This window comes from Miscanthus floridulus, chromosome 2 (genome assembly GCF_019320115.1).
Source record: "Miscanthus floridulus cultivar M001 chromosome 2, ASM1932011v1, whole genome shotgun sequence".
Classification (NCBI taxonomy): domain Eukaryota; kingdom Viridiplantae; phylum Streptophyta; class Magnoliopsida; order Poales; family Poaceae; genus Miscanthus; species Miscanthus floridulus.
This window is the reverse complement of record NC_089581.1, coordinates 146,240,170-146,262,107: the sequence shown is the minus strand read 5'-3', so window position 1 is coordinate 146,262,107 and position 21,938 is coordinate 146,240,170. Positions and strand designations below refer to the sequence as shown.

Sequence of the window (21,938 nt, the reverse complement as noted above, 5' to 3'; positions counted from 1 at the left end):
TGTCAACACATTCCTTCACTCTCTTTATATTTATATTTATATTTTGATAAGATATTCTCACGCTTTGTAAGTAATTAAAATGAATGAAGTGGCTCTACGTGCGTATGGGCGCGCGCAAATCACTAGTGTAGACGAGAGCCGCGGGACGGAACACCACCCAGACAGCAAACTGGAATCTCCCATATGGCCCCGAATATCACCACACACACACAGCCCCAAGTTTCGTGGTAAAAAACGAGTGAAATCCACTCGGAATCCAGGTTACGGAACCGATGCGGCGCCTGCCTGCCTGCCTGATCCGCGGGGAGCAGCACGGCTGCCAATGCCAAGCGGCCATTGACAATCGCCGACCGGCGCACTTTGCCGCTGCGTGCAACCGCCTGACAGTTGATCAGAGAACCCGCACACTTGGCCTGCTCCCTTTGGGCAGGATTGTGGCAAGCGGCATGTGAATTTTTATCTCAAAGCAGTGGATAGCAATTGAAGAGAGTTTCCATGGGGCGCTGCGCCATGGAAGCTATAGGTGCCTCCTAATTGCCAGGTAATTAACTCTCGTCTTCAAGGAAGGCACGGTAAATAAGTGTTTTTTTTTAAATAAGGGCACGTACAACCCACAGGAGGTCGTCTGTAAGAGCCTTAAATCTGATATATAGACAGCTAGAAGGACAGATCATACAACCCATAGATAGGTGTCGTCTACAAACTATTTAATACTTTGCATGTAGCCAAGATCATTCATGAATATCATTTTGTATATCATTGTGTTGCTGTTTGATAGATAATAGATTCACAGCTACGTTAAATACACAAAATGAAGCCAAAGAAATTAGAAATGTTTCAAGATACTATGCATTGGCATTTCTGTAACTCCATATATCAGCATGACAGCCAAAGAAATTAGCAAATTTTCAAGGTACTATGAAATTAGAAAATAAAAGCATGACAGCTCCATACATCAGCATCTTGTTGAGTTTTGACAACAACTAGCTTTCTGATTCTCATCCTGTAAACAAACAGAACGAAGAAGAAGATCAGACGAACAACTAATAGTAGTTTTCAGCTGAGAAAGCTAACTGAGAATTCAACAACAGACATATGAGATGACATGCTGCTGATCAGGAAGCATATAGCAAGATAATTTCAGAATAATCATTAGATAACATGTAAAATCAGGAAGCAAGATAACATGTAAAATCAGAAAGCATACACTGCACCTGGGAAACTTCAGAATAATCATTAGATAATTTCAGGAAAAAACATCTTCCTTAAACACTTTATGGCAGCAAGTCGCTCAGACTTTTCGTCGTCTGTCATTGAACTTGATCTTGTGAGATGAGGTTGTTATATGCATCCATCATCTATGATTCTTTCTAAGCTTCTTCCCCTCCATCTCAAGCTTCTTTGATTCCATCTCAAGCCTCCTCCCCTCCATCTCAAATTTCTTGGACTCTCTGTTCTCCTATGCTGTTAAATGGGTAAGCCTTGTGGTCTCAATCTTATCGGAAGATAACTTTTGCTGCATCTCTAGCACCTTCATGCGGTTTGCATTAACTTCTTGGATCTTGCTCAATTTATCAAGCTTTTTCACATGATTTGCGGATTCCTCTGATTTTCCATCATTACCCATTGCCTTTGACTTGCCTTTTGCAGCAAGAGTGGACTTTTTAGCTGCCTTTTGTCCCATTGGTCGCTTTGGCATCTCATCTTCACTGTCAACATTTTCCACATCTTCTTCGAGGTGATATGACTTCCTTTTACGAGCGTTCTTCAGCTTTTCGTTGTATGTTTTCCACTTTGGCACTTCACGACTGTATCCAAGCTTGTGATCCAAATAGAACTTCTCGGCTGTATCCATCCACATCTCATCGGTGTAGCCACTTATGAACACCTTGCGAGCCTTCAAATAGAACTTCTTGGCATTCTTAATCACAAAGGGTCCAAGCTTGTGATCCAAATAGAACTTCTCGGCTGTATCCATCTGTAACAGAACCGACCAATTATACGAAATTAAGTAAGAAAATCATCCATCAGAGCAGACGATTGAGCAAACTTAAGCCCGTATAACCCGGTAGTCCGTGAAATCACGAAGGATTTCAAACCAACTCATGTCCCAGCCATGATCGTAATAAGTTTAGCGGTCACCATCACATATTACATAAAAGTTCGCGATCTCAAATACATCAGAGTTTCAACATAGTTATTACAAACCAGTTCGAATGAAAATAGCGGAAGTCATTTGTTCAAACTACACACACACACGGAGTTTAAATAGAGTGCCAGCGAATGATCATCTCCAACAAAAGCATCAGATGAGACATAAGGAACGACCATGCCCATGGTCCTAAGCATCACCCATCGCAGGATAAAGGCAGTTGATACAGTAGCCGTAATACATCTGCCCATCTGCAACAAGTGGGAATAAAACCCTGAGTACGAGAAGGTACTCAGCTAGACTTACCCGACATAACCGAAAATAAGTGACACCAAGGATTATGAAGGGCTTTATAGTAGGGTAGCTGACTCATTTGCAAAAAGAAGCATTTTTTTTAGCATTTCAAGAACCTTTCTAAAAGCATTATTGCCAAGTTAATTATTATTAACCTGTCAACTAGATTTGCACCTATACTAGAGTAAACATGTGATTAAGCAGATAATGATAACCAATGATCATTAAGCAACTTCCATACTGTCATATTCATTATAACTGTCCAAGTGTTCCATAACATTTACTACGATGAAGTCACTCAAGTCAAGTGCTCACTATCCAGGAGCGATGGCGATTCGAATCGATTCCTAACCAGCTGGTGATTTATTCCTTACACAAACCTCACTCACCCGCTAAAGTGAGATATTGATCACCGAGTCAACTTTCCAGGAATCTCGAGTTTGCCAGGAACCACATGTACCCGGGGGCCGACCGACTGCGCTTTGGTCTTATCATCTCGCCCCCGTGTCCTACCACACCTGCTCCGGCACAGTGCGCTGCGGGCAATCTACTCGGCCCGAAAAATCTCCCAGCTTCGCGGTCGGAAGGTACTTTATCCGGCCAGCTAAATGTAAGGCATGCGTTCAACATGACTCGAGGCCCAACAACGGTCGGTCCTTAATCGACACAGACGGAAACACTACAGTCTAAAACTCTGCAAGTCTCCGTCCGGTCTCAACTTCATTTAACACTTAGTTATACCATGACTTCATAGTCATCCAAGCAGATCCAGGTAACCACCTATAGCTCGCAGGTGACAGGAAATCACCCGACTTCTACCGGTCTAAGCCAGCTAAGCATTGACTCGACTGCGGATAACAGGGTAACAAGGATGTAGTATAACAAAGGTAAACAAGGTATAATGCAGCAACGGTTGCAAACAACTCCTGAACGTAATGCATCAATTAAAGTAAAGCATTTAATTAAATAATTGCAAACCGGGAGAAAAATGCTCCGGGGCTTGCCTCTCTCGAAGGAGCTCGGACGGTGATCGGGGCACTCCGGAAGTTCCTCAACGTCCTCCTCGTCGGCTTCTGGCACTTCCTGCTGCTGCACCTCGAGCTGCTCCTCGGGCTCCTCGGGTATGACGACTGGGTTCTCGGTTTGCGATCCTGTATGATACAATGCGCGTAAGTGCCTATGCAATCGGTGCATCGAAGGAGATGAATGCAATGGATATGTTGAAATGCAAGGTAGTCAACATCATTCAAGAAACTATGCTACAAGCACATGTCATCTACTGCATTCTCTTCTACTACCAATATGTTAAGTTAACATATCTTATGAAATGCTTCAAAGATACACCAAAGTTTCACTAATTTCTTAATCACACTTAAAGCAACACTTGCTTAAACCCTAATTAATAATAGGTTTGAATAGCAACATATATTTCTGATGCTCCTAAAAATCTGAGAAAAATACAGTAGCATAATACTACCCTAAATGGACTACCATAAAAATTTCATGGCATTTGGATAAGTAAACTATCCTACATAAAAATGACAAGCTATAGCATAAAAATGAGCATAAAATTACTTTGTACTATGAAAAGTGTCAAACAACAGATTGAGTATTTTTCCTATGTTCTTTATAGTATATAATCACTGTACAAAAATTGTCACATGCATGTTTTATACAAAATTTGTGCTCTAGCAAAAATAACAAAAATCAGCCATTAAAGGTACTTGAACTACACCTCAAAATTTTCCCACAGCACATGCATGAAACATATTTTTCCTAGGAAGTACATGACATAAGAAGATTAACAAACTTGGAATCATATTTTTCTGAAGCCTATAGAATTTTCTACAGATTTTTCAAGTTATCAGCAATATTCAAGATTAAATAAAATTCTACAGCAAAGTATCTCAAAAATGACATGCACAATTTTTTCCAAGTAGATCTGCTGATAAGGAACCTAGAAAAATTTGTTTCAACAAATTTGGAGCTAAAAGGAGTACACAACCATTTTCTAAAGCATTTAAATAGAATTCTGAAAAATCGTTTTTGAAATTCATGCTCAAAACTGCTAGATACACCCGGTTATCCACCCACAACCCGCGCCAGAGAGACAGACAGGCGGGACCCAGCGGGTCACCCGGCCCCACTAGTCAGCCGACCGGAGGCAGGGGATGGCCTTGCCCGGCCGGATTTTCACCGGCGGTGAGGTCGCCGGCGGTGTGGTTGCTACCTACGGACTCCACAAGGGGAGGCGCACCTGTTGGTGCTACTTGCGCGGCCAGAGGACCCCCAGAGCGAGGTGACCGACGGTCATGGCGCGCGGCGGCGCTGCAGGGTGGCGGTGCGGGCCTGTTCCGGCGCAAAGGTGGCCGGAGCGGCGACTTCGGCTCGCGACCGAGCTTCGCCATTGCGAGGCGGGCACGGTGCGCACGAAAATAGGAAGAGAGGAAGGCGGAGCAGGGCTGGCCACGGAGGCGCGCGCGGCGGCCGAGCTCCGGCGAGTGACGGTGTGAAGGAAAACTCAAGGCGAGGCCTCACCTCCGGTCGATTCGCGAGGCGAGCGGGTCAACAACGTGGCGTGCGAGATGGCAGTGCTTGTGGCGCGAGAAGGCGGGGAATGGTGCGGTGGCTGGGGTGGAACGTGGCGGCGAAGGGCGCGGTGGCGCTGAGCTGCGCCGTGGCTGCTGCTGCCTGCTGCGAGTAGGAGGGAGCGAGCGGAATGAGGCGAGTGGGGAGAAGCGGGGCGCTGGCGGCAGCTTAAGCGAGGCGAGCGGGCGGTGGGACCCGCAGGAGCGCCACCCGGCGGGCGGCGCCGGCGTACGGTCGCCACGCGGTGGCCATTGCCTGAGCGCGGTCGGGGCACGGCGCGCGGCGCGCGGCGCGCGGGAGGGAGGCCGAGTTAGGCCGGGCCGGCTTGCGAACTGGGCCGGGAAGTGAGGCGCAAGGCCCACGAAGGTAAAAACAAGATTTTTTTCAATTTAATTTGAATTCCTTTTTCATTCAAACGAATTTTTGGACTAAATCAAAGCAGTTTCAAACTTTGGACCAAAAATAAAAGTTGCTCAAAATTTTATCCTCTACAACTTTGATTTTAAGACCAACGTCCGATTTATTATAGATTTTGAATTATAAAATTAAAGTCAATTTTGACTCAAACCCTAATTTTTGGAGAATTATTTTTAAAGCAAAATTTGGCAATAATTCAAATACAAACCTTGCTCCAAAAATTGTGATAAACAATTCTAGATGATTTACAACAGTAGCCAAACATGTTTTGCTAACCTAGCAAGAAAAATTTAGGGTAAAACAATCCTTGAACAGGTGTATGCAACATCTAGGTTTCACGCATGTTTCAGATGTTTCGAAGAAATGTTTCAATTATTATTCACACGATTAGGCATGTATGATTATTATGCTTTATGATGCATGACATGCGTGATTTGCAGTGCCTAAATGCAGACATAACACCGGGGTGTTACAGCCCTCCCCCCTTATAAAAATCTCGTCCCGAGATTTGGGTTACGAACCATTTGTTATAAAATTCTTCATAAGCTTTTTGTAGATACTCTCCTGTTTCCCAAGTTGCATCTCCCTCATCATGATGATCCCACTGTATCTTGTATGTTTTCACCACACTATTCCGAGTAGCACGTTCCTTAGTGTCTAACACTCGGACTGGCTGTTCACGATACACCAAATCTGATTTGAGTTGGATACCTCGAGGTTCTATTCTTTCCTCCGGAACACGCAAACATTTCTTGAGATGTGATACATGGAAAACTGGGAAAACTGTGCTCATTGTCTCAGGTAACTCTAACTTGTAGGCTACCGGACCTCTTTGTTCCAAGATCTTGTATGGTCCTACGAATCTCGCAGCAAGCTTTCTTCGGATTCCAAACCTTTTCTTCTTCATTGGCGTGACTTTCAGATAAACATAGTCACCAACTTCAAATACAAGGGGTCTTCTTCTTTTGTCTGCATAGCTTTTCTGACGTGATTGGGCTGCTTTCATATTCTGCTGAATAATCTGAACTCTCTTCTCGGCTTCTTCTACAAAGTCAATGCCATAATACCTTCTATCTCCAGGTTCGACCCAATTCAATGGTGTTCTACATTTTCTGCCATATAAAGCTTCGAATGGGGCCATCTTGATGCTTTCTTGATAACTATTATTATAAGAAAACTCAGCTAATGGTAACCATGACTCCCATGATCCTTTAGAAGACAATACACAGGCTCTTAACATATCTTCCAAAACAGCATTCACTCGTTCAGTCTGACCATCTGTCTGAGGATGATAAGCGGTACTGCGGATCAAACTAGTTCCTAAGCCTTTGTGTAAATGTTCCCAAAAGTGGGCCGTGAACTGTGAGCCTCTATCAGATATTATGGTCTTTGGTATACCATGCAACCTCACAATTTCTGCGACATACTTTTCGGCATATTGAGGTGGTCGATAAGTGGTTTTGACAGGTAGGAAATGAGCGGTCTTGGTAAGACGGTCCACAATTACCCAAATCGAATCATGCCCTTTTTGAGTAGTGGGCAAACCTGTGATAAAATCCATACTGATATCGTCCCACTTCCAACTAGGGACTGATAAGGGTTGCAACATACCGGCAGGTTTCATGTGAATTGCTTTCACTCGACAACATGTGTCACATCTGGCAACATAGGCTGTAATTTCTTTTTTCATTTTGGTCCACCAATATCGAGATCTTAGTTCTTGATACATCTTACTACTTCCAGGATGGATAGATAACTTAGAAAGGTGAGCTTCATACATGAGTTTATTCCTAAGCTCTCGATCCTTGGGAACCACAAGACGGTTGTCAAACCACAACACGCCCTGTTCATCCACTTTAAAGTGTTGAGACGGCTTTTCTTTTATTTTCTCTTTGATGTGGAATATCCCCTTGTCAGTTTTCTGACCTTCTATTATCTTACTCTCCAAAGAGCAACTAATCTGAATACTATTTAACACAGCAGGATGCATTAGATCGAATCCATCTTCAAGTAATGGCTGCACAGTCAAGTAATGTGACTTCCTGCTCAAAGCATCTGCCACTACATTGGCTTTACCAGGATGATATTGCACATTCAAGTTGTAATCTTTGATCAATTCCAAACTCAATCTCCCTATCTGGCGGAAGACCAGGTAGCTCATCCGGGAATACGTCCGGGAATTCACACACTACCGGAATCTGATGAATAGGAATGACTGCTGTAGCGCATGTAACACTTATAAGGTCTGTTCTTCGAGGCAATGGTACTTGGAAAGTACCCTCACCCAGTGGATCCTTAAGGGTAAGTACTCGACTTCCAGTATCTATGACTGCTCCCCAATCCTTCATCCAATTCATCCCTATAATGACATCCAAGACTAACCCAGGCATAACTATCAAGTTCACTCGGAACTTCCTGCTACCTAATTCAAGGGTTGCCCCTCGAACCATCCGGTTGGTCAAAACATCAGCCCCTGCTGAACTTATATGGTAACCATAACCCAATTCTGTGCATAGTTGTTCATGTTTCTGTGCAAATGCTTGACTCATAAAAGAATGCGATGATCCAGAATCAAATAGAACAACTGCAGGGTTTTCGTTGACAGGAAACTTACCAGCAGTGACAGGCTCTCCCTCTGGAATTTCATCCACTGTTGTACTATGCACTCTAGCATTATAAGTCTGCTGCTTCTTCTTGGGCGGGTACGGACAAAACCTCGAGAAATGACCGGGTTGATCACAGTTATAGCAGGGTCCTCTTACTGTCCCGGCAGATCCCACAGCTCCCTTGGAACTGCCTTGCACCGCAGTTGCGGCTACTTTGTTGGGCTGTACTGCCATCTTGTACGGCTTTTGAGGTCCACGGAAATTCTGGCTTCTTGGCTGAGGTGGCCTGAATCTAGCACCAGGTGCCGATGGGCGATATGGGGGACGACCTCCCATAGGTGCTCTAGCTTGAGACGGCCCTCCTTCAAAGGCTCTCTTGCGTGTCTTGGCTGCGGTGCTAGCATTGTTATTCTTCTCCTGCTTCAGACAGTCGCTGATGAAGTCATTGAATCTGACGCGGTTGTTGGTACCAACATGCTTCATCATTTTTGGATTGAGACCCCTCTTAAAGCTGGCTATTCTCTTAGCATCTGTGTCAACCATGTCGGGAGCATAGCGACATAAGTTGTTGAACGCATGCAGGTATTGCGTCACGGTCTTGGTGCCCTGGTTCAATGCCAGAAACTCTCCCAACTTCATCTCTGTCAGCCCGGGTGGAATATAGACTCCACGGAAGGCCTCAGCAAACTCTCTCCAAGAAATCTGAGCATTTGGAGGGAAGGTGGTGCGATGGTGCTTCCACCACATTCCCGCCGGTCCCTGCAATTGAAGTGCAGCATACTCCGTTTTCAGCACCTCAGTCATCCTCAACACACGGAATTTATCTTCCATCGTGTTGATCCATTCCTCAGCGTCGAGTGGCTCTGTTGCTTCCTTGAATACTGGTGGCCTGGTGTCCATGAAATCTTTGAAACTGCTATACTGGTTTACTCCCATGCCACCGCCTTGATTGTTACCACGTTGCACGTTGTTGGCTATGGTGCGCAGAAAATCTTCCATGTTCTTCTGAGATTGTTCCGCGTTGCGCTGACTCCCGAGCAGCTGTGCGAGAAACATCTCGGGGGTGAACGGGGGAGGAGGTGGCAAATGCGGTTCATGGGGAGGCTCATTGTTGTTGCCATGGTTTCCACCACCACCACCACCGGTCCCCGTACCGTTAGCACCGGGCTCAGCGGCTTCATACGTGGTTCGGCGAGTGTTTGTCATCTGCATATTTCAGCAACAAGTAACGATTGAGTGAAGCTGTAATAATTGCGAGTGAAGGAAAACTTATGCCGTACTGAATTTACTGGAGAGAATAAATTCATACAATAAAACAGAGGCACAACAATCGCATTCCAATTAAAACGACAGCACTTAATCGAAATACTTAAATGGCAAACATCGCGTCCATAAAATCACATTGCCAGCATACATACACTGGACTTTTTATGCGTTCAGATATCGCATTTGAAATTCAAGTTCCAACCACATGCCAAGTCTCATACGTTCGAAACAACATACGATGGATTACATGCCAACAAAAGAAAGGTCATCACGACAGGACCTAGATACTAGCGCACAGCAACTAGCCTACTCCTCGGGGCCATCATTGGGATTGGAGACGTCACCATCGCCTCCAGGTGAAACTACCGGCTCATCCTGGTCGTCGTCATCGATGTCCATGCCAGCGGCATTCGGTGGAGCATATGGGCCAACCCCATTGTAGAGCGCGTGAAACTCCTCGTGCAGGTTGCCGTTGTATTCCTCTAACTCATCGACTCTCTGCAGCAGAAGGTTTCTTGCGTTCCAGGCTTCATTCCTTTCCTGAACCAACTGTCCAATCATGCGATCTGCATTGTTGTTGGCTTGAGTCAACGTATGCACTCGCTGCATAGCTCTATCACCTCTCTCAACCGCCTGATCTCGCTGTAAGTTCATATCAGCCAACTGCTCCTGCAAGCTAGCTATAGCTCGTGCCTGTCTCTTCTTCTGCTTCTTCCCTTTGAGCTTATCCTCACTACGCAAGCCAGTCAAAGTCCAGTAGGTACTCTCGAGACCCTCATATGCTCTGATGGCGGCGAACATAGCACTCATTGCCTGGTTGTCGCTAGCCTGTCCTTCAGCTGGACCTCTGACCAATGCACTTCCTTGAGGCTGAACCCAAATGGCATCGCGAGGATCATCCCTAGGAAAAGTACCAGCTAGAGCTGCAGCAAGCTCACTGGGAAATCTGCTCATAATGTCCCTGATGACACGGAAGGCTGCTCCCTCTGCACCCTCAGCTGGAGTGCGACCCTCAAACTCCAAATGCCAACCATCCCAATCTGGAGCATCACCGAGAGCAGGAACCGTGATCTCCACCACTACAAGTCCATCATCTGCCAACTGGCTCTCATTCCAAGAGTACACCGGCTCTTGACCCTCTGGGTACCCCACATCATGGAGCACTCTCCAAAGCAAAGTCGGCATGCCAAACTCGCTCAAGAAGGTGTCCGTGGTGCGGTGCTCCCTCAGGGCCAACGGACGTCGGGGTGCTCTTCCTCCGGTGGACTTACGGGCGGTCTGCTTCGTGCGGGCCATCTGTAGCAAAAGTTCTTTTATTACTTCGGGGAAACATAATTTTGGTGATACATCTTTTATCAAAATGAGATAATCAATTTATAAGGGGAGGAATGCATGAGATGAATGAAATGCACAAGTAACATGATGTATGTACGGGTCGTACGTTCTCACAAACTTAGGAAATAAATAATTTCTAATGACTAATTCGGTGGCATACAACGATCTCTCAATACGTAGCTAATACGTTCTACACGATAGCGTTGTTATGTACCTGCAGAAAATTCATTTCAGCCCAATTCCCAATGAATGCATAAAAGCAGTAAAGTTTTATCTACACGCTCTACACGAATCCCCAGATACGTGTACAACGGTAGTAACTACCCGAACCATCGTCCTATTGACGGCATCGCCTTCATAGACGGAAGACCCATACATGAGATACCTTTGTAAAACATGCGTAGAACACGTAATTACTCCGGCATCATATAAGCATTTACCCTAGATCGGCGGTGTATCCGATCATGCTCTCACAACTCACACTTACCGAGGCGTAGAGGCAAATGATCCATTCATTACCACTCAAACAAGTGGCACTCATACAATAGCACGCCGTATGAGCGACGAAAGAGAAATATGATGCAAGAACCCCAGTCAGTACTTAATTAAGCCACCTAAAGTCCTTAACTGGGCATAAAGGATATGATCACTGGCACACTTTATAGTTTTTAAAAGCACATTTTCCAAATGCCTTTTTGTTTTAAATACACTTGTGAACAGTAACACGCTAAACCATGCTCTGATGCCAGCTGTAACAGAACCGACCAATTATACGAAATTAAGTAAGAAAATCATCCATCAGAGCAGACGATTGAGCAAACTTAAGCCCGTATAACCCGGTAGTCCGTGAAATCACGAAGGATTTCAAACCAACTCGTGTCCCAGCCATGATCGTAATAAGTTTAGCGGTCACCATCACATATTACATAAAAGTTCGCGATCTCAAATACATCAGAGTTTCAACATAGTTATTACAAACCAGTTCGAATGAAAATAGCGGAAGTCATTTGTTCAAACTACACACACACACGGAGTTTAAATAGAGTGCCAGCGAATGATCATCTCCAACAAAAGCATTAGATGAGACATAAGGAACGACCATGCCCATGGTCCTAAGCATCACCCATCGCAGGATAAAGGCAGTTGATACAGTAGCCGTAATACATCTGCCCATCTGCAACAAGTGGGAATAAAACCCTGAGTACGAGAAGGTACTCAGCTAGACTTACCCGACATAACCGAAAATAAGTGACACCAAGGATTATGAAGGGCTTTATAGTAGGGTAGCTGACTCATTTGCAAAAAGAAGCATTTTTTTAGCATTTCAAGAACCTTTCTAAAAGCATTATTGCCAAGTTAATTATTATTAACCTGTCAACTAGATTTGCACCTATACTAGAGTAAACATGTGATTAAGCAGATAATGATAACCAATGATCATTAAGCAACTTCCATACTGTCATATTCATTATAACTGTCCAAGTGTTCCATAACATTTACTACGATGAAGTCACTCAAGTCAAGTGCTCACTATCCAGGAGCGATGGCGATTCGAATCGATTCCTAACCAGCTGGTGATTTATTCCTTACACAAACCTCACTCACCCGCTAAAGTGAGATATTGATCACCGAGTCAACTTTCCAGGAATCTCGAGTTTGCCAGGAACCACATGTACCCGGGGGCCGACCGACTGCGCTTTGGTCTTATCATCTCGCCCCCGTGTCCTACCACACCTGCTCCGGCACAGTGCGCTGCGGGCAATCTACTCGGCCCGAAAAATCTCCCAGCTTCGCGGTCGGAAGGTACTTTATCCGGCCAGCTAAATGTAAGGCATGCGTTCAACATGACTCGAGGCCCAACAACGGTCGGTCCTTAATCGACACAGACGGAAACACTACAGTCCAAAACTCTGCAAGTCTCCGTCCGGTCTCAACTTCATTTAACACTTAGTTATACCATGACTTCATAGTCATCCAAGCAGATCCAGGTAACCACCTATAGCTCGCAGGTGACAGGAAATCACCCGACTTCTACCGGTCTAAGCCAGCTAAGCATTGACTCGACTGCGGATAACAGGGTAACAAGGATGTAGTATAACAAAGGTAAACAAGGTATAATGCAGCAACGGTTGCAAACAACTCCTGAACGTAATGCATCAATTAAAGTAAAGCATTTAATTAAATAATTGCAAACCGGGAGAAAAATGCTCCGGGGCTTGCCTCTCTCGAAGGAGCTCGGACGGTGATCGGGGCACTCCGGAAGTTCCTCAACGTCCTCCTCGTCGGCTTCTGGCACTTCCTGCTGCTGCACCTCGAGCTGCTCCTCGGGCTCCTCGGGTATGACGACTGGGTTCTTGGTTTGCGATCCTGTATGATGCAATGCGCGTAAGTGCCTATGCAATCGGTGCATCGAAGGAGATGAATGCAATGGATATGTTGAAATGCAAGGTAGTCAACATCATTCAAGAAACTATGCTACAAGCACATGTCATCTACTGCATTCTCTTCTACTACCAATATGTTAAGTTAACATATCTTATGAAATGCTTCAAAGATACACCAAAGTTTCACTAATTTCTTAATCACACTTAAAGCAACACTTGCTTAAACCCTAATTAATAATAGGTTTGAATAGCAACATATATTTCTGATGCTCCTAAAAATCTGAGAAAAATACAGTAGCATAATACTACCCTAAATGGACTACCATAAAAATTTCATGGCATTTGGATAAGTAAACTATCCTACATAAAAATGACAAGCTATAGCATAAAAATGAGCATGAAATTACTTTGTACTATGAAAAGTGTCAAACAACAGATTGAGTATTTTTCCTATGTTCTTTATAGTATATAATCACTGTACAAAAATTGTCACATGCATGTTTTATACAAAATTTGTGCTCTAGCAAAAATAACAAAAATCAGCCATTAAAGGTACTTGAACTACACCTCAAAATTTTCCCACAGCACATGCATGAAACATATTTTTCCTAGGAAGTACATGACATAAGAAGATTAACAAACTTGGAATCATATTTTTCTGAAGCCTATAGAATTTTCTACAGATTTTTCAAGTTATCAGCAATATTCAAGATTAAATAAAATTCTACAGCAAAGTATCTCAAAAATGACATGCACAATTTTTTCCAAGTAGATCTGCTGATAAGGAACCTAGAAAAATTTGTTTCAACAAATTTGGAGCTAAAAGGAGTACACAACCATTTTCTAAAGCATTTAAATAGAATTCTGAAAAATCGTTTTTGAAATTCATGCTCAAAACTGCTAGATACACCCGGTTATCCACCCACAACCCGCGCCAGAGAGACAGACAGGCGGGACCCAGCGGGTCACCCGGCCCCACTGGTCAGCCGACCGGAGGCAGGGGATGGCCTTGCCCGGCCGGATTTTCACCGGCGGTGAGGTCACCGGCGGTGTGGTTGCTACCTACGGACTCCACAAGGGGAGGCGCACCTGCTGGTGCTACTTGCGCGGCCAGAGGACCCCCAGAGCGAGGTGACCGACGGTCATGGCGTGCGGCGGTGCTGCAGGGTGGCGGTGCGAGCCTGTTCCGGCGCAAAGGTGGCCGGAGCGGCGACTTCGGCTCGCGACCGAGCTTCGCCATTGCGAGGCGGGCACGGTGCGCACGAAAATAGGAAGAGAGGAAGGCGGAGCAGGGCTGGCCACGGAGGCGCGCGCGGCGGCCGAGCTCCGGCGAGTGACGGCGTGAAGGAAAACTCAAGGCGAGGCCTCACCTCCGGTCGATTCGCGAGGCGAGCGGGTCAACAGCGTGGCGCGCGAGATGGCAGTGCTTGTGGCACGAGAAGGCGGGGAATGGTGCGGTGGCTGGGGTGGAACGCGGCGACGAAGGGCGCGGCGGCACTGAGCTGCGCCGTGGCTGCTGCTGCCTGCTGCGAGTAGGAGGGAGCGAGCGGAATGAGGCGAGTGGGGAGAAGCGGGGCGCTGGCGGCAGCTTAAGCGAGGCGAGCGGGCGGTGGGACCCGCAGGAGCGCCACCCGGCGGGCGGCGCCGGCGTACGGTCGCCACGCGGTGGCCATTGCCTGAGCGCGGTCGGGGCACGGCGCACGGCGCGCGGCGCGCGGGAGGGAGGCCGAGTTAGGCCGGGCCGGCTTGCGAACTGGGCCGGGAAGTGAGGCGCAAGGCCCACGAAGGTAAAAACAAGATTTTTTTCAATTTAATTTGAATTCCTTTTTCATTCAAACGAATTTTTGGACTAAATCAAAGCAGTTTCAAACTTTGGACCAAAAATAAAAGTTGCTCAAAATTTTATCCTCTACAACTTTGATTTTAAGACCAACGTCCGATTTATTATAGATTTTGAATTATAAAATTAAAGTCAATTTTGACTCAAACCCTAATTTTTGGAGAATTATTTTTAAAGCAAAATTTGGCAATAATTCAAATACAAACCTTGCTCCAAAAATTGTGATAAACAATTCTAGATGATTTACAACAGTAGCCAAACATGTTTTGCTAACCTAGCAAGAAAAATTTAGGGTAAAACAATCCTTGAACAGGTGTATGCAACATCTAGGTTTCACGCATGTTTCAGATGTTTCGAAGAAATGTTTCAATTATTATTCACACGATTAGGCATGTATGATTATTATGCTTTATGATGCATGACATGCGTGATTTGCAGTGCCTAAATGCAGACATAACACCGGGGTGTTACACCATCCACATCTCATCGGAGTAGCCACTTGTGAACACCCTGCGAGCCTTCAAATACTCAGATTCAAAGAGGTCACACCACCTATTAATCTTGTGCCAACGATCCTTGGCTTGCTTTGCATTCCTTTTCCTTTGCGGTGGGGTCTCCTTGTTGTATGCCTTGATAACATCACCCCAATATGCTTCGCCCTTCCTATCGGCTCCAGTGGTTGAGTCCGTTGAATTTTCAATCCAAGCACTCATCAATCTTTCATCTTCTTGTGGTGTCCACATAATCCGCTTCTCAGTCCTAACCATTTCGTTCTCATCATTGACACTAGAACAGGTAGCTGCTCTGATAAGAATTCCACCTCTGAGGGAGAACTTCCTCCATTGGTTTCAGGAATAGATATATTGACATGGCTATTGTGAGAAGGTGTACCAACCAAATGAAAATTATGTGGCTGATTGCCAAAGTACCTCATGAAACCACCTTGTGTGTCTTTATCCCTATAAAAAGAAATAGTGACAGAGCAGCTACCATCATGAAACATACAAGAATGAAATATCCCGTCCTTATCAAGAAATGAGTCAACAATGCGAGCATTCAGCTGTCCTTATCATCATTGAATTGCTATTAAGTGTGCTTTGAGGTGCAGAGAATAATTGCACATACTAAGGTTCAGTAAACTAGAAAAAACCATAAAAGTTATCCAAAATGCATAACACAAGCTTGCTTTCTCATCTGGTTACCTCTAATTATGCACTCATAAGAGGAAAAAGAGACTTTCCTATGAATACATTTGGCATAACATAATGAAGATTAAACACAAAAGGTTCTTTACTGGGTGGTTTAAGCTGGCAATCCGGTTACTGATAATCATGCAGTAATCTTTCACTGCTACTGCTAGTCCAACATTTCAAAGACATGCAGTAATCTACTGATAATCAAATACATGCAGTAATCTACTGATAATCTTACAACTAATTTAATAAATAACCACTACCTTCTTGATTGAGCAATTGTTAATAACCACTACGTAAAGCAGATACAAAAGAGAAGAAGCAAACTACTCTTCTGGAAAACATAGCACGTCAACCAAATGCACTACTTTACTGATAATCAAAGACATGCAGTAATCTACTGATAATCAAAGACACCTACTGATAATCTACTGATTGAGGGTAAGTGCTGATTGAGGGAGTAAACTTTAGGGTAAGTGCTGATTGACAGTCTAGTTATACCTCCAGTATTTTCAGAATGGATCATATCACGTGACCATGGTAAGAGCCTTTGTAACACCCCGGTGTTATGCCAGCATTTAGGCACTGCAAATCATGCATATTATGCATCATCAAGCATCCTAATCATACATGCCTAATCATGTAAATAATAACTGAAACCCTGCTTCGAAACATATGAAACATGCTCGCGAAACATGAATGTTGCATACACTTGTGCCGCGGCCATGTGGTTCGTCACGCCGCTGGGCCACCTCCACCATCCCAGCCGGTGCGGCTCGGCGTGGCGTGCACGCTGGCACCACTCGCGCCACCGGAAGGGCTCGCCGCCGGTGAGCACCGGCCGGCAGAGCTCCTCCCCTGCTCTCGGGTCGCTGACCCGCAGGGCCCAGCCGCAGTGGCTGGTGAGGGCTCCGGGTGATTGGCCAGTGGGGCCGGTTGACCTGCTGGGTCCTGCCTGGCAGCTCCTCTGGGTGCACAGCACCGGGTGCACCCAACAATTTCGTCAGCTGAAGTTTAAAAGGATTTCAAAAATGATTTTTCAGATTTCTACTTAAATGCTTTGGAAAATGTTTGTGTACTCATTTTGGCTCCAATTTGTTGAAACAAATTTTTCTAGGTTCCTTGTCACCAGATCTACATGATAAAAATATTGCATGTCATTTTTGAGATACTTTTCTGTAGAGCTTTAATTAATTCTTGATATTGCTGATATCTTGTAAAATGGTTAGTAAATCCTATATGTATCAGAAAAATATGATTCCAAGTTTGTTACTCTTCTTGTGTAATGTACTTCCTAGGAAAAATATGTGTCATGCATGTACTGTAGAAAAATTATGAGGTGTAGTTCAAGTGCCTTTAATGGCTGATTTTTGTTATTTTTGCTAGAGAGCAAAATTTGTATAAAACATGCAGGTGAAAATTTTTGTACAGTGATTATTTGTTGTGTAGAACATAGGAAAAATATTTCATATGGTGTTTGACACTTTTCACAGTACAAAGTATTTTCATGTTCATGATCATGCCATATCTTGTTATTTTTGTGTAGGCTAATCCACTTATTCAAATGCCATAAAAATCTGATGGTAGACTACTTAGGGTAGTACTGTGCTATGGTAGTTTTCTAAGATTTTTCTAAGCAATAAAAATAGGTGTTGCTATTCAAACCTATTATTAATTAGGGTTAAATCAAGTGTTGCTTTATGTGTGATTAAGAAATTAGTGAAGCTTTGGTGTATCTTTGAAGCATTTAATAAGATGTGTTGACTTAGCATATTAGTAGTAGAAGAGAATGCGGTAGATGACATGTGCTTGTAGTATATGTTCTTGGATGAGGTTGACTACCTTGTATTCAAGCATATCCCTTGTATTCATCTCATCCGATGCACCGATTGCATAAGCACTTACGCACATTGCATCATACAGGATCGCAAACCGAGAACCCAGTCGTCATACCCGAGGAGCCCGAGGAGCAGCTCGAGGAGCAGCCGCAGGAAGTGCCCGAAGCCGACGAGGAGGATGTTGAGGAACTTCCGGAGTGCCCCGATCACCGCCCAAGCTCCTTCGAGAGAGGCAAGCCCTAGAGCATTTTCTCCCCGGTTTGCAAATTGTTAATTAACTGCTTTACTTTAATTGATGCATTACGTTTAGGAGTTGTTTGCAACCGTTGCTGCATTATACATTGTCTACCTTTGTTATACTATATCCTTGTTACCCTGGTATCTGTAGTCGAGTCAATGCTTAGCTGGCTTAGACCGGTAGAAGTCGGGTGATTTCCTGTCACCTGCGAGCTATAGGTGGTTACCTAGATCTGCTTGGATGACTATGAAGTCATGGTATAACTAAGTGTTAAATGGAGTTGAGACCGGACGGAGACTTACAGAGTTTTGAACTGTAGTGCTTTCCGTCTGTGTCGATTAAGGACCGACCGTTGTTGGGCCTCGAGTCATGTTGAACGCGTGCCTTACATTTAGCTGGCCGAATAAAGTACCTTTTGACCGTGAAGCTGGGAGATTATTCGGGCCGAGTAGATTGCCCGCAGCGTACTGTACCGGAGAAGGTGTGGTAGGACACGGGGGCGAGATGATAAGACCAAAGTGCAATCGGTCGGCCCCCGAGTACATGTGGTTCCTGGCAAACTCAAGATTCCTGGATAGTTGACTCGGTGACCGATACCTCACTTTAGCGGGTGAGTGAGGTTTGTGTAAGGAATAAATCACCAGCTGGTTAGGAATCGATTCGAATCGCCATCGCTCCTGGATAGTGAGCACTTGACTTGAGTTACTTCATCGTAGTAATGTTAATGGAACACTTGGACAGTTATAAGGAATATGACATTATGGAAGTCGATTAATGATCATGGGTTATCATTATTGCTTAATCACATGTTTGCTCTAGTATAGGTGCAAATCTAGTCGATAGGTTAATAATAATTAACTTGACAATAATGCTTTTGGAAAGGTTCTTGAAATGCTAAAAATGCTTCTTTTGCAAATGAGTCAGCTACCCTACTATAAAGCCCTTCATAATCCTTGGTGTCACTTATTTTCGGTTATGTCGGGTAAGTCTAGCTAAGTACCTTCTCGTACTCAGGGTTTTATTCCCACTTGTTGCAGATGGGCAGATGTATTATGGCTATTGTATCAACTGCCTTTATCCTGCGATGGGTGATGCTTAGGACCATGGGCATGGTCATTCCGTACGTCTCGTCTAATGCTTTTGTTGGAGATGATCATCAGCTGGCACTGTATTTGAACTCCGTGTGAGTGTGTGTGGTTTTGAACAAATGGCTTCCACTACTTTTATTCGAACTCGTTTGTAATAACTATGTTTAAACTCTGATGTATCTGTGATGCGAACTTTTATGTAATATGTGATGGTGATCGCTAAACTTATTACGATCTTGGCTGGGATGTGAGTTGGTTTGAAATCCTTCGTGATTTCACGGACTACCGGGTTATACGGGCTTAAGTTTGCTAAATCGTCTGCTCTGGCGGATGATTTTCTTACTTAATTTCGTATAATTGGTCGGTTATGTTACAGCTAGCATCAGAGCATGGTTTAGCGTGTTACTATTCACAAGTGTATTTAAAACAAAAAGGCATTTGAAAAACGTGATTTTCAAACTAAAAAGTGTGCCAGTGGTCATATCCTTTATGCCCAGTTAAGGACTTTAGGTGGCTTAATTAAGTACTGACTGGGGGTTATTGTATGAGTGCCACTTGTTTGAGTGGTAGTGTATGGATCAATTGCCTCTACGCCTCGGTAAGTGTGAGTTGTGAGAGCATGATCGGATACATCGCCGATCTAGGGTGAATGCTTATATGATGCTAGAGTAATTACATGTTCTATGCATGTTTTACAAAGGTATCTCATGTGTGGGTCCTCCGTCTGTTGAGGCGATACCATCAATAGGACGATGGTTCGGGTAGTTACTACCGTTGTATACATATCTGGGGATTCATGTAGAGCGTGTAGATAAAAATTTTACTGCTTTTATGCATTCAATGGGAAGTGGGCTGAAATGAATCTTCTGCGGGTACATAACAACGCTATCGTGTAGAACGTATTAGCTACGTATTTGAGAGATCATTTGTATGCCACCGAATTCATCGCTAGAAATTATTTATTTCATAAGTTTGTGAGAACGTACGACACGTACATACATCATATTACTTGTGCATTTCATTCATGCCATGCATTCCTCCCCTTATAAATTGATTATCTCATTTTGATAAAAGTTGTATCACCTAAAATATATTTCCATGGAGTAATAAAAGAACTTTTGCTACAGATGGCCCGCACGAAGCAGACCACCTATAAGTCCACCGGAGGAAGAGCACCTCGACGTCCGTTGGCCCTGAGGGAGCACCACACCACAGACACCTTCTTGAGCGAGTTTGGCATGCCGACCTTGCTTTGGAGAGTGCTCCATGATGTGGGGTACCCAGAGGGTCAAGAGTCGGTGTACTCTTGGAATGAGAGCCAGTTAGCAGAGGATGGACTTGCAGTAGTGGAGATCTCGGTGATGCTCCAGATTGGGATGGTTGGCACTTGGAGTTTGAGGGTCGCACTCCTGCTGAGGGTGTTGCAGAGGGAGCAGCTTTCCGTGTCATCAGGGATATCATGAGCAGATTTCCCAGTGAGCTTGCAGCAGCTCTAGCTGGCACTTTCCTAGGGATGATCCTCGTGATGCTATTTGGGTTCAGCCTCAGGGAAGTGCCTTGGTCAGAGGTAGCTGAGGGACAGGCTAGCGACAACCATGCTATGAGTGCTATGTTCGCCGCCATCAGAGCGTATGAGGGTCTTGAGAGTACCTACTGGACTTTGACTGGCTTACGTAGTCATGATAAGCTCAAGGGGAGAAAGCAGAAGAAGAGACAGGCACGTGCTATAGCTAGTTTGCAGGAGCAGTTGGCTGATATGAACTTACAGGAACCAGGCGGTTGAGAGAGGTGATAGAGCTATGCAGCGGGTGCATATGTTGACTCAAGCCAACAACAATGCAGACCGCATGATTGGACAGTTGGTTCAGGAAGAGGAATGAAGCCTGGGACGAGAGGGACCTTCTGCTACAGAGGGTCGATGAGCTAGAGGAGTACAACGTCAACCTGCACGAGGAGTTTCACGCGCTCTACAATGGGGTTGGCCATATGCTCCTCCAGACGCCGCTGGCATGGACATCGACGACGATAATAAGGACGAGCCTGTAGTTTCACCTGGGGGCGATGGTGACGTCTCCGATCCGACGATGGCCCCGAAGAGTAGGCTAGTTGCCTTGCTGCTAGTATCTAGGTCCTATCGCGATGACCTTTCTTTTGTGGCATGTAACCTAATGTATTTTGCTTCGAACTGATGAGACTTTGTGATTGGAACTTGGCTATTAATGCGATATCTGAACGCATAAAAGTCCAGTGTATGTATGCTGGCAATTTGGTTGTATGGGCGCGATGTTTGGTTGTTGAAGTAATTTGATTAGTGATGTTGTTTTAATTGGGATGTGATTGTTGTGCCTCTGTTTTATTGTATGAATGTATTCTCTCCAGTAAATTCAGTATGGCATAATTTTTCCTTCACTCACAATTATTACAGCTTCACTCAATCATTACTTGTTGCTGAAATATGCAAATGACAAACACTCGTCGTACCACGTATGAGGCCGCTGAGACCGGTGCTAACGGTGCGGGGACCGGTGGTGGTGGTGGAAACCACAGCAACAACAATGAGCCTTCCCATGAGCCACATTTGCCACCTCCTCCCCCGTTTACCCCAGAGATGTTCCTCTCACAGTTGCTCGGGAGTCAGCGCAACATGGAACAATCCCAGAAGAACATGGAGGATTTCTGCGTACCATCGCCAACAACA

The 21,938-nt window shown here is 44.7% G+C and overlaps 1 pseudogene; it reads right to left on the bottom strand.

Moving 5' to 3' along the window:
* Positions 1-1,236: 1,236 nt before the first annotated feature.
* On the bottom strand, positions 1,237-15,650 carry LOC136537227 (glutathione S-transferase T3-like; annotated as a pseudogene).
* Between the last annotated feature and the right edge of the window lie 6,288 nt (positions 15,651-21,938).